This window comes from Chiloscyllium plagiosum, chromosome 3 (genome assembly GCF_004010195.1).
Source record: "Chiloscyllium plagiosum isolate BGI_BamShark_2017 chromosome 3, ASM401019v2, whole genome shotgun sequence".
Taxonomy (NCBI): domain Eukaryota; kingdom Metazoa; phylum Chordata; class Chondrichthyes; order Orectolobiformes; family Hemiscylliidae; genus Chiloscyllium; species Chiloscyllium plagiosum.
Genome location: NC_057712.1, coordinates 8613769 through 8626534, shown reverse-complemented (window position 1 = coordinate 8626534; position 12766 = coordinate 8613769). Strand labels below are relative to the sequence as shown.

Sequence of the window (12766 nt, the reverse complement as noted above, 5' to 3'; positions counted from 1 at the left end):
CAAAAAAAGTGCCTGCAGTTTGATGATCAATCATTCACTATTACTATTGATGACTGAAGTGACAACTGCCTTATACAGGCTCAAAGTTGTCACTTGGGCTGAATCATTTTGAGAGCTTTGTTGGTTTGTACTGACTGACTCTCAAAAGTACTTTTGACTTGTCAAAGGTAAGTTCAACTTTCTCCCATTTCACCTTAATTTTGTTACTCTGGGCTGTTACTACACCTAGCTTCAGGAGTATTTTTAGTACTGAAAGAGTAATTTGGGTGTGGCTTGACCTTAGTCACAGTACTGGACTACCCTCCTTACCTTCAGAAAGTGTTTTTCTCTGCTTGGAGATTACCTTGCATATTTCAGGGAAAAATTTGCTTGATTCCTTTATGATTCCTTGAGCAATTTTCCCTGCTGCTTCAGTCAAGTAGGGATAGCATGGAGAAGGTGTGTGGGGTTTGATTTTCCAATCTTTTTATGGAACTGCTGAATTCTTCACTTGCGAATTGAAGGTAGTTGTCATTGAAAGTCTGGAACTTTTGCAGAAGTTTACGTTCAAGCATTCACATATCTCAGGTGTTGTCATTGAAGTCAGCTGGTCCACCTCGCAGTAATCAGAATTATGGTCTATCGTAACAAGATAGTCATTTCCCTCAAGAGTGAAAATAACTATTTCCAGATTTATCCATTTTCTGTCTGGTACATCATGTGTCATCATTGTCTCTTGTTGTGAAGTTGGGTAGAGTATTTGTGGATTGGAAGGATGTTAGAATTTGATGTTTGTAAAATGATAGGGGAAGAGTGCATGGTCCCATTAAAAGATGATGTTTTTCCTATGTTTAGTGATTTATAAATGAGTGTCTGTGGGCAGCAGCTTGTCAGTTGCAGGTGCTCAAATTGAAACATTTATATCAAAAAGCTATGCTGTCAGCAGACAAAACAGCATTTTTATTAAGACAAGACATTTCTTAATTTAGCCAATTAAGGCACTTGGAGTCTAAGGACCAATTACATTTAAATCTGATGGTTTGGACTATCCAGAACCAATCCAATTGTAAACAAATTAATAGGACAACAAGAGAATAAAAGAAGAGGGCATTTGAAAATCAGGGTAGTGCAATCTGCCATCTGAAGGAATTGGCTCTCCCAGTCCTCTTAGCTATCAGAGTAACCATCATCTGACTAAATGTACAGCAGCATTTTTAGCTGGTACTCTTTTCTGGCTCCAGAATTTGACAGAGAGAGGGGTTCCTGATACAAGAACTCAAAAGGAGGAGACATTCCTGAAAGATGACCAGTGGGGAGGGTGCGGAGCATTCTGGAAGGCACAACATGGCTATAATTTCAAGAGACTAAATTCTGTTGTTTTGCTATATAAGTGGGACTTATATTTATTAGAACAGCATACCATTAACATTTTGTTTTATTCAGGAATAGTTAGTAGCTCAAGGGGAATTGTTCATTTTGTTTGTGGTTATTTTAATTTGTTCACTGTTGAAGTTAAATAATTAAATTGTTACTTGCTGGTTATGGAGTGAATGAAAGGATTTCATTTCATTTAACCGTGGGTGGCACAGTGGTTAGTACTGCTGCCTCACAGCACCAGAGACCTGGGTTCAATTCCCGCCTCAGGTGACTGACTGTGTGGAGTTTGCACATTCTTCCTGTGTCTGCGTGGATTTCCTCCGGGTGCTCTGGTTTCCTCCCACAGTCCAAAAATGTGCAGGTTAGGTGAATTGGCCATGCTAAATTGCCCGTAGTGTTAGGCGAAGGGGTAAATGTAGGGGAATTGGTCTGGGTTGTGCTTCAGCGGGTCGGTGTGGACTTGTTGGGCTGAAGAGCCTGTTTCCACACTGTAAGTAATCTAATCTAATTTAACCACTCCTTTATAACCGTTTGGGGAGGGGGGCTAGTGGGAGAGACTGTTAGAGGTAGGTTATACCCCTTTTAACACATTATGAGGTGAGGCAAGCATCTCTGGGTGTTTCGGTTTTAGTTACAAGAGAAGGGGATCGATCTCTGCTTCATAACACTCTCTTTCCTGCCTAGCTTGCTGCTCTTTATAAATAAATAATGTTTGAATCCACCAAATGATTGCAATGCTTTTACATAGGTTGGTCATCACATCAAGGCTGCAAGCCTACTTTTTCAGCATCTAGAACAGAGACATCTTGCTGGCCATCCCTGTGTACTCATGTTTATTATATTTCTTTCCTATTCAGCTTCAAGTTCATCCAGTGAGCTCTGCCCAACATTTCCACTGGATCTGAACCAAGGCCAGCAATGACTTCTTCCCCCACAAACTAGACTTGATCACTAATGGTCTCATGTTGTCTACCGTGATGCTGTACTTGAATCGTGGAAATGTCAAACAGCTTACACAACTGTCTAATTATTCCCGAATGGTTTCTGTATGTAATGGGAAAGCTGCTACTTTCTTCAAACTTCACTCATTTTTATTTTGTTCATTCAGGGTATCACTGGCTGAGCACCATATATTGCCCACAAGGAGGTACACATTGCTGTGTGTATGGAGTCACTTACATGTTGGCCTGACCAGTCTCGGTAAGGATACCCTCTCCAAAGGAGATTAGTGAACCTGATGACTTTTAATGACAATCAGAGGTTTCTAGATCATGATAAGACTAGTGTGTTATTCCAGATGTTTATTGTTTCAAATTTTACCATTTGCCATAATGGAATTTGAACCCTAGTTCACAGAACACATGCCAGTAGTTATGTATTAAAGTTCAGTTATGTTACCATTATGCTACCCTATGTATGTAAGTTAGTGAATAGTTTTGTTTCAGAGCTTCATTTAAATCGCTTGGATCCAAATACAAACCCTCTCCTTGCCAAGTAATTCCATGGTTACCATCTTTTAATCAACTCCATAGAAGTTGTAACTTTCTTGATCCCTCACATCTTTTCCAACTGTTCGGTTCTATCCTATGGGCTGGTCTTAAGGTCAGCCAGAACTCTCCTCAGCAGATGCTGATCTGATCTTATTCTTTCATCTAGTTCAAAACATATTCTCCAGGAAGACAACCTAACTCTGTAACCACATGTATTCAGTTCAGATGTCACTATGACCTGAGGTAGCAGGATTTGCTAATTTCTTCCAGCTGCTCATTGTTTATTATTATTATCGGAGGTGGATATGTAACACCATGTACCATCTGCATGATATTGTTCATGTTTATAGTCAACGAGAACAAATTAAAAGGTATGAGAGGGGCAATCCATGGGTTTCTGTGAGGGGAACCTGGCACAGCACTATCAGTACAGAGGAGTTCTCTGATCATTATGAAATGAGACAACTCCTCTTTCGATCTTGATAGATTGTAGAGATCATCATCTGACCTAGTGTGCAAGTAGAATCTTTGCATGTCTGCAAGAGAAGCAAAAGGTCAGGAGCATAGGTAGCACGGTGGCTCATTGGTAGCACTGCTGCCTCACAGTGCCAGGGACATGGGTTTGATTCTACCTGCAGGTGACCTTCTGTGAGGAGGTTGCACATTCTTCCTGTGTCTGCATGGGTTTCCACTGGGTGCTCCTGTTTCTTCCCACAGTCCAAAGCTGTGCAGGTTTGGTGGATTGGCCATGCTGAATCACCCATCATGTGCAGGTGCATTAGCCCTGGGAACTACAGGGATAGGGTAGTGGAGTGGGGTGGTGTCGGATCAGTATGGACTTATTTGGCCAACTGGCATGTTTCTGCACTGCTGCGATTGTATGGAGAAAAGTGGATGTTGAGACATAGTCTATTTCATTCCATTCTTCAGTCTTAAATGATTCAAAGTAAAGTCTTCAAACAGAGAAGATTTGATTCCATTTCCCGAATAGGACAGTAGGACAATACATAATTATGATATTCAAAACCATCCCTAGTTCTTTGTATTAATAGAATGTAGTCACAATAAAGACTCTCTTCCTTATTCAAGCAACAAGCTTGATAATAAAAATCACTGCAATAACTTACTCCTCTTCCTCACCTCATATATTAAATTAAATCCAATATGACCAAGAAAAGTCCAGGTAAGCACAAATAAATTATTCTGGGAATCAGTGGCAGTTTGAAATTAATTGGAACAGGTTGGTAATCATTAACTTGACACAATTACTATCTGCTTAGACATGGCTATTAAAATATTATCACTTTGTTAATCTATGCTCTAAAATGCAAGTTAAGCACTTTAAATTGCCACTCAGCTGTGTTATTATGTCAAGATAGACATTGTCGTGGAGTTCGCTAGTAATAATCACAGCAACATAAATAATCAAATTTATGGATGAAGAAAGCAACAACTAAATATTAAATAAGTATCTCACGAAATTTAAAGCATTTATATTTTCATATTTTCCAACAATACATGGTTTCTGTAGATTCTTAAAAATAATTCACAAAGTGGCTCGTAGAGCACTTCACTAATTCACCCTGAGAAGGTGATGGTCAGTTTCCTTGTTGAAATACTGCAGCCTGTGTAGTGAAAGCGCTCTCTTGCAGTGCTATTCGGGAATTCAAAGATTTTTAACCCAATGATAAAAGAAAGGACACATATTACCAAACTAGGAAAGTGAAGAGAAATTTGAAGATGGCGAGTTTCTTTTGTGCTTGATACCCTTGTCCCTCCAGGTTATAGAGTCATAGAGATGTACAACACGGAAATAAACCCTTCGGACCAACTTGTCCATGCCGACCAGATATCCCAACCCAATCTAGTCCCACCTGCCAGCACCTGACCCATAACCCTCCAAGCCCTTCCTTTTCATATACCCATCCAGACGCCTTTTAAATGTTGCAATTGTACCAGCTTCCACCACTTCCTCTGGCAGCTCATTCCACACACGTACCACCCTCTGCGTGAAAACGTTGCCCCTTAGTCCTCTTTTACATCTTTCCCCTCTCACCTTAAACCCCCTATTTATGGACTACCCACCCCAGGGAAAAGACCTTGTTTATTTATCCTATCCATGCCCCTCAGGAGGTTATAAACCTCTATACAGGTCACCCCTTTCAAAAAAGGGTTCAAAAAAGAAAGGACATATATTACCAAACTAGGAAAGTGAAGAGAAATTTGAAGATGGCGATTCCAATAGGAAGGAGACCAGAATTGCACGCAATATTCCAACAGTGGCCTAACCAATGTACTGTACAGCTGCAACATGACCTCCCAACTCCTGTACTCAATGCTCTGACCAATAAAGGAAAGCATACGAAATGCCCTCTTCACTATCCTATCTACCTGCAACTCCACTTTCAAGGAGCTATGAACCTGTACTCCAAGGTGTCTTTGTTCAGCAACACTCCCTAGGACCTTACCATTAAGTGTATAAGTCCTGCTAGGATTTGCTTTCCCAAAATGCTGCACCTCGCATTTATCTAAATTAACCTCCATCTGCCACTTCTCAGCCCATTGGAGATCGTATGTTTAGAAGGTGCTGTCAAAGAAATATTTGACAGTTGCTGGAGTATATCTTGTAGATGCTGCAGCTTTTAGTTATGGTATATTTTAGATACAATAGGTGGATGTTTAAAATGGTAGGTTAGGTTTCATCTTTGTCCTGCATTGTGTTGAGCTTCCCGAGTATTACTGAAATTGCACCCATTCAGGAAAATGGCAAGTATTTTATCACAATCTTGACTTGTCTCGTGTGGGGATAATGGAAAGTCTTTGAGGAGTTAGGAGCAGTCACTTGCCTAGTCTCAGACTTCTGTTGTAGCCACAGTCCTGACTGGTCCTTTTAAGTTTCTGCTCATGGTGGCGGATTTGGTGAAGGTTACGTCACTGCATGCAAATGGTAGATGATTAGATTTTTTTTTCATTGGAGATTTGTGAGATGAAAATATTACGTTCACTTATTATCCTCAGCCTGAATATTATCCCGGTCTTGTTATTTGTGGAAATGGACTGCTTCAGTATCTGAGAAGTTGCAAATGGTGCTGAATATTATCCTGAACATCCCACTTCTGACGTGATGGTGGAGGGAAAGTCATTGATGAAGCAGCTGAAGATGGCTGGACCCAGAACACTACCATGAGGAACTCCTGCAGCGATGTCTTGGAATTGAACTGATTGGCCACCAATAGCCACAATCAGTTGTTTTTGTACGAGACATTTAACAAAGGTTAACCCCGACTGATTCCATTAAATTCATTTTTACTGTAACTCCTTTGTGGCACACTTAGTCAAACCTTGCTTTGAAATGAATAGTTCTAACCCCACCTCTGAAAGTCAGCTCTCTTGTTAGTGTTTGGAACAGAGTCATATTGAGATCAGGTACAGAGTCATCTCAGCAAAATCTAAAGCAAACTTTCAATAGCAAGTTGAAAGTAAGGAATTGCTGTTTGATAGCACCAACAAGAACATTTTCAATTACTTTGCGAATGATTAGGGTTGGCTGAAAGGCCACAAGTTGGCTGGATTGGATCGCCGTGCTTTTTGTGGGTAGGACATACTTTCAACTCCAACAATGGAGTCACTCCTACTGCCACAGTCACAGTCACAGACTACTGCATAGACAAAAGGATGAAAGGTCAAGGTTATTCCCTTACCACCTGCACTAAGCCCAGACTGTTTGGCATGTCCTCAGGATTTTGACAGCTTAAACAGTACCAATGAAACGGAGTCATTCTGGCTGGGAGCTGAATGATGTCCATTACATTTAAAGGGCATTTGGTGCTCTTTTGTTTCCACAATATATCGTCTAGATAATATTCGTCTAGATAATAGAAGGATATGGTTAACGAGGGTGGGTAGGTGGTAATCAGCACAAGTTTGCAATGTGTTCGTCCTGATGAGATTAGACTTCATAAAGTACAGGGTCAATGCTGAGTATTCCCAGCAACAAAATTTGGCGGTGCCCAAATACGTGAAATAAACAGGGTCAACAGAAGGGAATAACAGAATGAGCATTTTGAAGCATTCACTGACATTCTCCCCCATAAAGTAAAATTACAAGTCCTCTTAAAATAGATCTTAAAATGATTGGGGCAGCACGGTGGCTCAGTAATTAGCACTGCTGCCTCACAGCGCCAGAGACCCAGCTTCGATTCCTGCCTTGGGCGACTGTCTGTGTGGCGTTTGCACATTCTCCCTGTGTCTGCGTGGGTTTCCTCTGGGTGCTCTGGTTTCCTCCCACAGTCCAAAGAAACTGTATGTGCAGGTTAGGTGAATTGCCCATGCTAAGTTGCCCATAGTATTAGGTGCATTTGTTAGGGATAAATATAGGGTAGGGAAATGGGCCTGGGTGGGTTACTCTTCAGAATGTGTACTTGTTGGGCTGAAGGGCCTGTTTCCATACTGTAGGGAATCTAATCTAATCTCAGTAGCTGACTCCCCTGCTGAGAACAGGCTGGTCATATTCATCCATACCTGTCACGTCCTCAACATTTCTCCAGATCCGTTCCTCAAACATCACTTACTTGTTAAAATCAAAAGCAAGAATCTAAGAGCAATGGCAAGAAAGTCCAAGACATAAATTCTTTACCAATAGTTTGCTTGTTACTTTTTCCCCTAATCATGGTGATTGTGTTAAGGTCCCCCTTTTCTATAACCTCTACATTATCTGTCACTATTGGGATAGTTTCATAGCCCTCCACCAGGAAAACTGAGTCTCAGCCATTTCTGTGCTCCACATAATTATCTCCCACTAAGGATTGATCTTTCACTTTAACTACCCTCTACCTTTTTATGGAAACTTTTGCCATCAGTTTTTATATTTGCACTAATTTTCTTTCATAGTCAACCTTTGCTCTTATTACTTTTAGATAACTCTTTGTTGATCTTCCAACGTTTCCTAATTCTTTAGATCTCTACTGACTTTTGCAACATAGTAGCCTTAATTTTTGTCTTTACATTATCTTTCATTTCCTTGCTTAGCCTTGGATGCTTTCTCCCCCTTTTATAATCTTTCTTCCTTTCTGGAATATATTCTAGTCAGAAGGAATTGAATATCTACTAAATGTTTGCCACTATTTATCATTGTCCTACATTTTCGCCTTTCTGCTCAGTTCACCAAGGGCAAATTTGTCCTGCCTATGTACTTATCTTTGTTAAAGACCATTCAAATTTTTAAATTCCAGCATCTAAATCATTTTTCCCTAATAGATCATTTATAATGAGATCATTCATTAATTCCATCTCATTGCCCAGGTACATAAGAGAATAATAATGTGTAATGCTACCTTAAGATGATATATTCAGAATTTCAAAATTAGCATTGATGTGTTGGTCACGAAACATTGCCAAACTGTCGCGTAAGGTCTTCAGGTGGTTTCAAGCATCCTCTTAAACAATGCAGCAACATGTAAACAGCAAATGGCTGCACATTTTGAATGGATGCTCAAAATTCCCAGCAATGACTGTTTTTTCTCAATTAGCTGTCCATTGCTAAGACAGGCCATTAGTGCATTGTATGATCAGAATCTATTCCATTTGAAACTCTTTGCACGACTTTGAATTGCTGCTAGAACAATGTTTTATTAATTATCATTCCTTTATTACACTGTAATTTGTACATCACTGTGCCTATTGTCCTGATGTGTCAGGAATTACTGTGCTGTCTTGCGTGTTTTGAACTTCTTAGACTACATTGCATAGGATTGTGTAGTTTGTGCTGTCATATAACACCTTGGTCCTGGAGGAACACTGTCTCATTTTTACTGTATGCGTTGTATATGGTAGAAATGACAAATTAAGTTACTCTTGACTTGACCCTTGAGGTCAAGCACTAGCCACACCATAACGCTGTGTATGCTCCCTACGAGTGCAGTAACTATTTCCTATCTAAATCTCCCAAAGCCCTGACAAGTCACGACACATTGCAATAAATGTGCGCTAAAGCACTGTTTCAGTTCACAATTCCAACTTGGCCACTTGGCGATTCTTTAGTCCTGAATGAAACTTCAAAAATCATCATCATCCTGATGGTCTAAGTGGCTCTTTATTCATCGTCCAGTTTCTCCAGGACCAAAACCCATGCCATTATATATGACAGGACTTCACAAAGTGGCAGTCATGACTCCAAGCATGTTCGTGAGCTAAAGTTTTGGATTGAACATTCAAAGCAATACTAACTGCTGAAAACTGAACAGAGTTCCCAGCACCATGCTCTCTTTTAAACTGAACCTTGATCTCATTGGAGGAGACACAAAAATGTTCAAGCATTGAAACAGGGGCACAGTGCAGTAAAGTTCGGGAAGTACTGTTGTAGGGAGTAGAATTCCAGTTTGTTTTTGGATTTGATGAACTGGAGCATGGAATGGTTTTAGCTGGCCCAAAATCATTTCATGCTCCAGTTCTTCAAATCCAAGAAAAAACCTGGAACTCTACTCCCTACACCAGTACTTCCCAAAACTTCAGCTAGCCCAAAACTGTATTAAGAGACAAATCTCAATTTTATGTTTCGGTCAAAATTGATATTACAGACACAAACAAAATGAGGCAGTATTCCGGGAGCAGGTCTCCCAAAATGTTGCAGCATTGGCAATGTCCCTTCCATTTTCCCAGTTTTGCTGTATCGTGTAAATAAACAAGGGGAGGAGAGTCAGGGCACTAATCTCATTGAAATGGTTGATGCCCAGATAGAAAGTAGAGACACCTAAAACGAGTGGTTGACAAATGATTACGTCTCCTGTGAAGAAATGAAAGAACCTGAAGGATTGGGGTACCAGAAAAAACAAAACACTGCATTGCATTCAGAGGATTAGTGCCACTGAACTACCTCACCATTGCTTTTCCTTTCCCTCCACACACAGCACTAAATGTTTTGTCTCTGTCTGTCGGAGGGTTTTAGAAGTGGTTGTGTTAGGAGTTGCAGTTCATTGTTATTTATCTGTGTGTAAAATCTCTTTATTTGTGATAAGTAGTCACTCCTGTTTAGCATTCTTGCCCTGTGTTTTCTGTTAACCCACACCCATCAGGCAGGTAAACTAGGAACACTTCATAGTTCAATAAAAGTATTTTGACTTTGTGATATCGTTGCAAATAGTGGGGCGTGATTTCCAGTGTGCTACTGCAGTGATGCCTGACGTAAGTTCTGGTCATTGGATTTAATGTGAACACTGATAGAATGGTATCCTTACTTATTCTTTAATAAAATACACATTTCTGAAAGGAACTCCACTCGCCAAATGACCTTCATCAATGAGGCTTGTCCTTTTGAGAAGCCAGCAACTCTGAAATAGTGAAGGTCCCTCTCTTTGTAATATTACCTTTCGCAAGGATAAGGACCAAGTCATTGGTATTGCTGAACAATCCAGGTGAAACTTTTTTCCAGTACCCTGAATATATATTCCCATTTGGAAAACAAAAGGTGGTGGATGGAAATGGGGAATTGGAAACACCAGATCAGTCATGATCTTATGAATGGTGGAGCAGTATTGAGGGGCAGAATGGCCTTATTCAGCTCTTTTTACGGCTGTTTGGATGCGTGATGGTGTATGAGTGAAGGCAAACATGCAAAAATTAAGGGCTGCGATGACTTTGACTGCCACCAGCAATAGCAGATGATAAATGTTGCCCAGTAAGCTTCCTGAAAACAATAACACAGCTCTTCTATCATCCTCAAGTGGTTGTACATCACATGTTGAACTTGAAAGCCACTGCTGGGTTATTGGTTTTGCTTTGCTGGTAGAGCACTGAATGCCAACAATAACCATCTTTATCTGACAGTTTCAAGTCACACACCAGAGGCCCCGCAAAGCTACCAAAAAGATCAAATATATGAACTTTGGATGTTGAGAGTGAGAGTCCATTGATCAAGTACTCCCTACAGGGAATTAAACTCAAAAGGGTGCTTATTCCACAGAAACTACAGCACTGATTTTCAGTGGGTACTCTCAGAGACTGATGAATTGATTAATTTAGTCAGCATTCACTGAATTACTTCATGGTAATGAGCTGCAGCAACTGTCATCAGATTTAATGTCATCAGCTACTTGCAGACCAAAAATGTGCAACCTATTGTCGTCAATATATATGAAAACAAAGAAAATTAGGATCCCACTCTACTTGGAAAATGTAAATGACCTAATTCTTCTTTCAGTCACCAAAGGTAGCTGGAAATATGGAATTGCAAACTAGACAAAAAAGTAATTGTCGCCTAAAATATGCAATTGGGTTGAAATGACAAGCTTATGCCAGGGATGTTCTTGTCATTTGAAAAATAAAATGACAATAGAGAAATAGCTGGGTTTTTTTAATAAAAGGAAAGCTATGGCAAATAATGGAGCACACAATTTTTTTTTAAATAAAGCTATATGGTCATAGAATAACAGTCATGCTTATTTCCATAGAATTTTAGATATTGCATAAACTTTGAAGCAAATTTCATCTACAAACTTTTGTGAACAAAGAATTAAAAAGTTGCAATTTGATGGTGAAACCTTATTGAAGGGTGATTGTCACTGGCGACGAGACTATAAAATCAATTCCTTTTACATCATTGTCAACCTACCTTCATTTTAAACCGAGACACACTGGGAATCTCCTTGGGCTAGCTGTCGTGCTACATTGCCTTTACTTTGCAGAAGGTTAGTGGGTACTTGTTTATTTTATTGAAAATATCCTGACTATACAGCTTGATTTCCAGACGACTGTCGCCAAAAGCCCCATTGACAGGTTCTTTAAATGATATGACTATCTTTTGATGAAGTTATGGCATCTGATCAAGAGAACCCCCAAACAAATTCCTCGCAAATATATTAACACATGTGGATACTGATTAGCTTAACAAAATTGGGGATTTGTTGCACTCACTTTAGCATTTCCAATTTCCTTTCAGATCCCAGGGATTTACAAAAGAGATTAAAGTTGGTTGTGGTAATTACACAACACCAGTGACTTAGAACATTGATGCCACATGTGGAGCACACACATTTCCATTTCTAAAACCCACAGATGATGTCTGAGTAAACTTCAGCTAGCTTCAAATATACATTAGATTTTATGGCATTTGCACAGAATAAAACTGTCACCAAGCCTGGATCAACTTCCAAACATAAGAAACACACAAAAAAGTGAAAAGTATGCTTTGTTTCAAATGTTAGAAATCACACAACACCAGGTTATAGTCCAACAGGTTTAATTGGAAGCACTAGCTTTCGGAGCGACGTTCCTTCATCAGGCGTGTGTTTTAAATGGAGAACATGAAAATGCAACACCTCCATGTTTAGGTACAGGCACACCTATGCATTTAGCCATAGTCAATAAGGAACTGTAGACATCACCCTCCATTAGAGAGATGTGCGTAATGTAGCCTGAGGGGCACTAATATACATGAACATGGGGCAAGGCAAGAGGCAAAATTCAGGAATACACAGGGTATGATTCAACATTCTGGATTAGTGGTGCTGGAAGAGCACAGCAATTCAGGCAGCATCCGAGTTGTACATCACTCTGCAGCACACAATTCATCTAACCAGCTGAGCTCAGGTGTCCCTCAGTTATTGTTCTGGTAATTTTTGGTATTGAGAACAGTAAATTGTAATGGGTACTTATGAACTCCTGCACATGAAGACGTGTTAAACAATACTACTCAGCCACTTCTCATTAAACATTGCCAGCCTATGATTATTGCATTACCTGATGCATAATACAGAAGTAAAAACAATGACTGCAGATGCTGGAAACCAGATTCTGGATTAGTGGTGCTGGAAGAGCACAGCAGTTCAGGCAGAATCCAAGGAGCTTCGAAATCGACGTTTCGGGCAAAAGCTCTTCATCAGGAATAAAGGCAGTGAGCCTGAAGCATGGAGAGATAAGCTAGAGGA

The 12766-nt window shown here is 40.0% G+C and overlaps 1 long non-coding RNA gene across 1 annotated transcript; it reads left to right on the top strand.

Moving 5' to 3' along the window:
• Positions 1–1112: 1112 nt before the first annotated feature.
• LOC122548614 lies at positions 1113–5931 on the top strand. Its single transcript, XR_006311271.1, has 3 exons — positions 1113–1179; positions 2465–2556; positions 5865–5931. It is a non-coding gene; the product is annotated as an uncharacterized LOC122548614 (long non-coding RNA).
• Positions 5932–12766: the final 6835 nt, after the last annotated feature.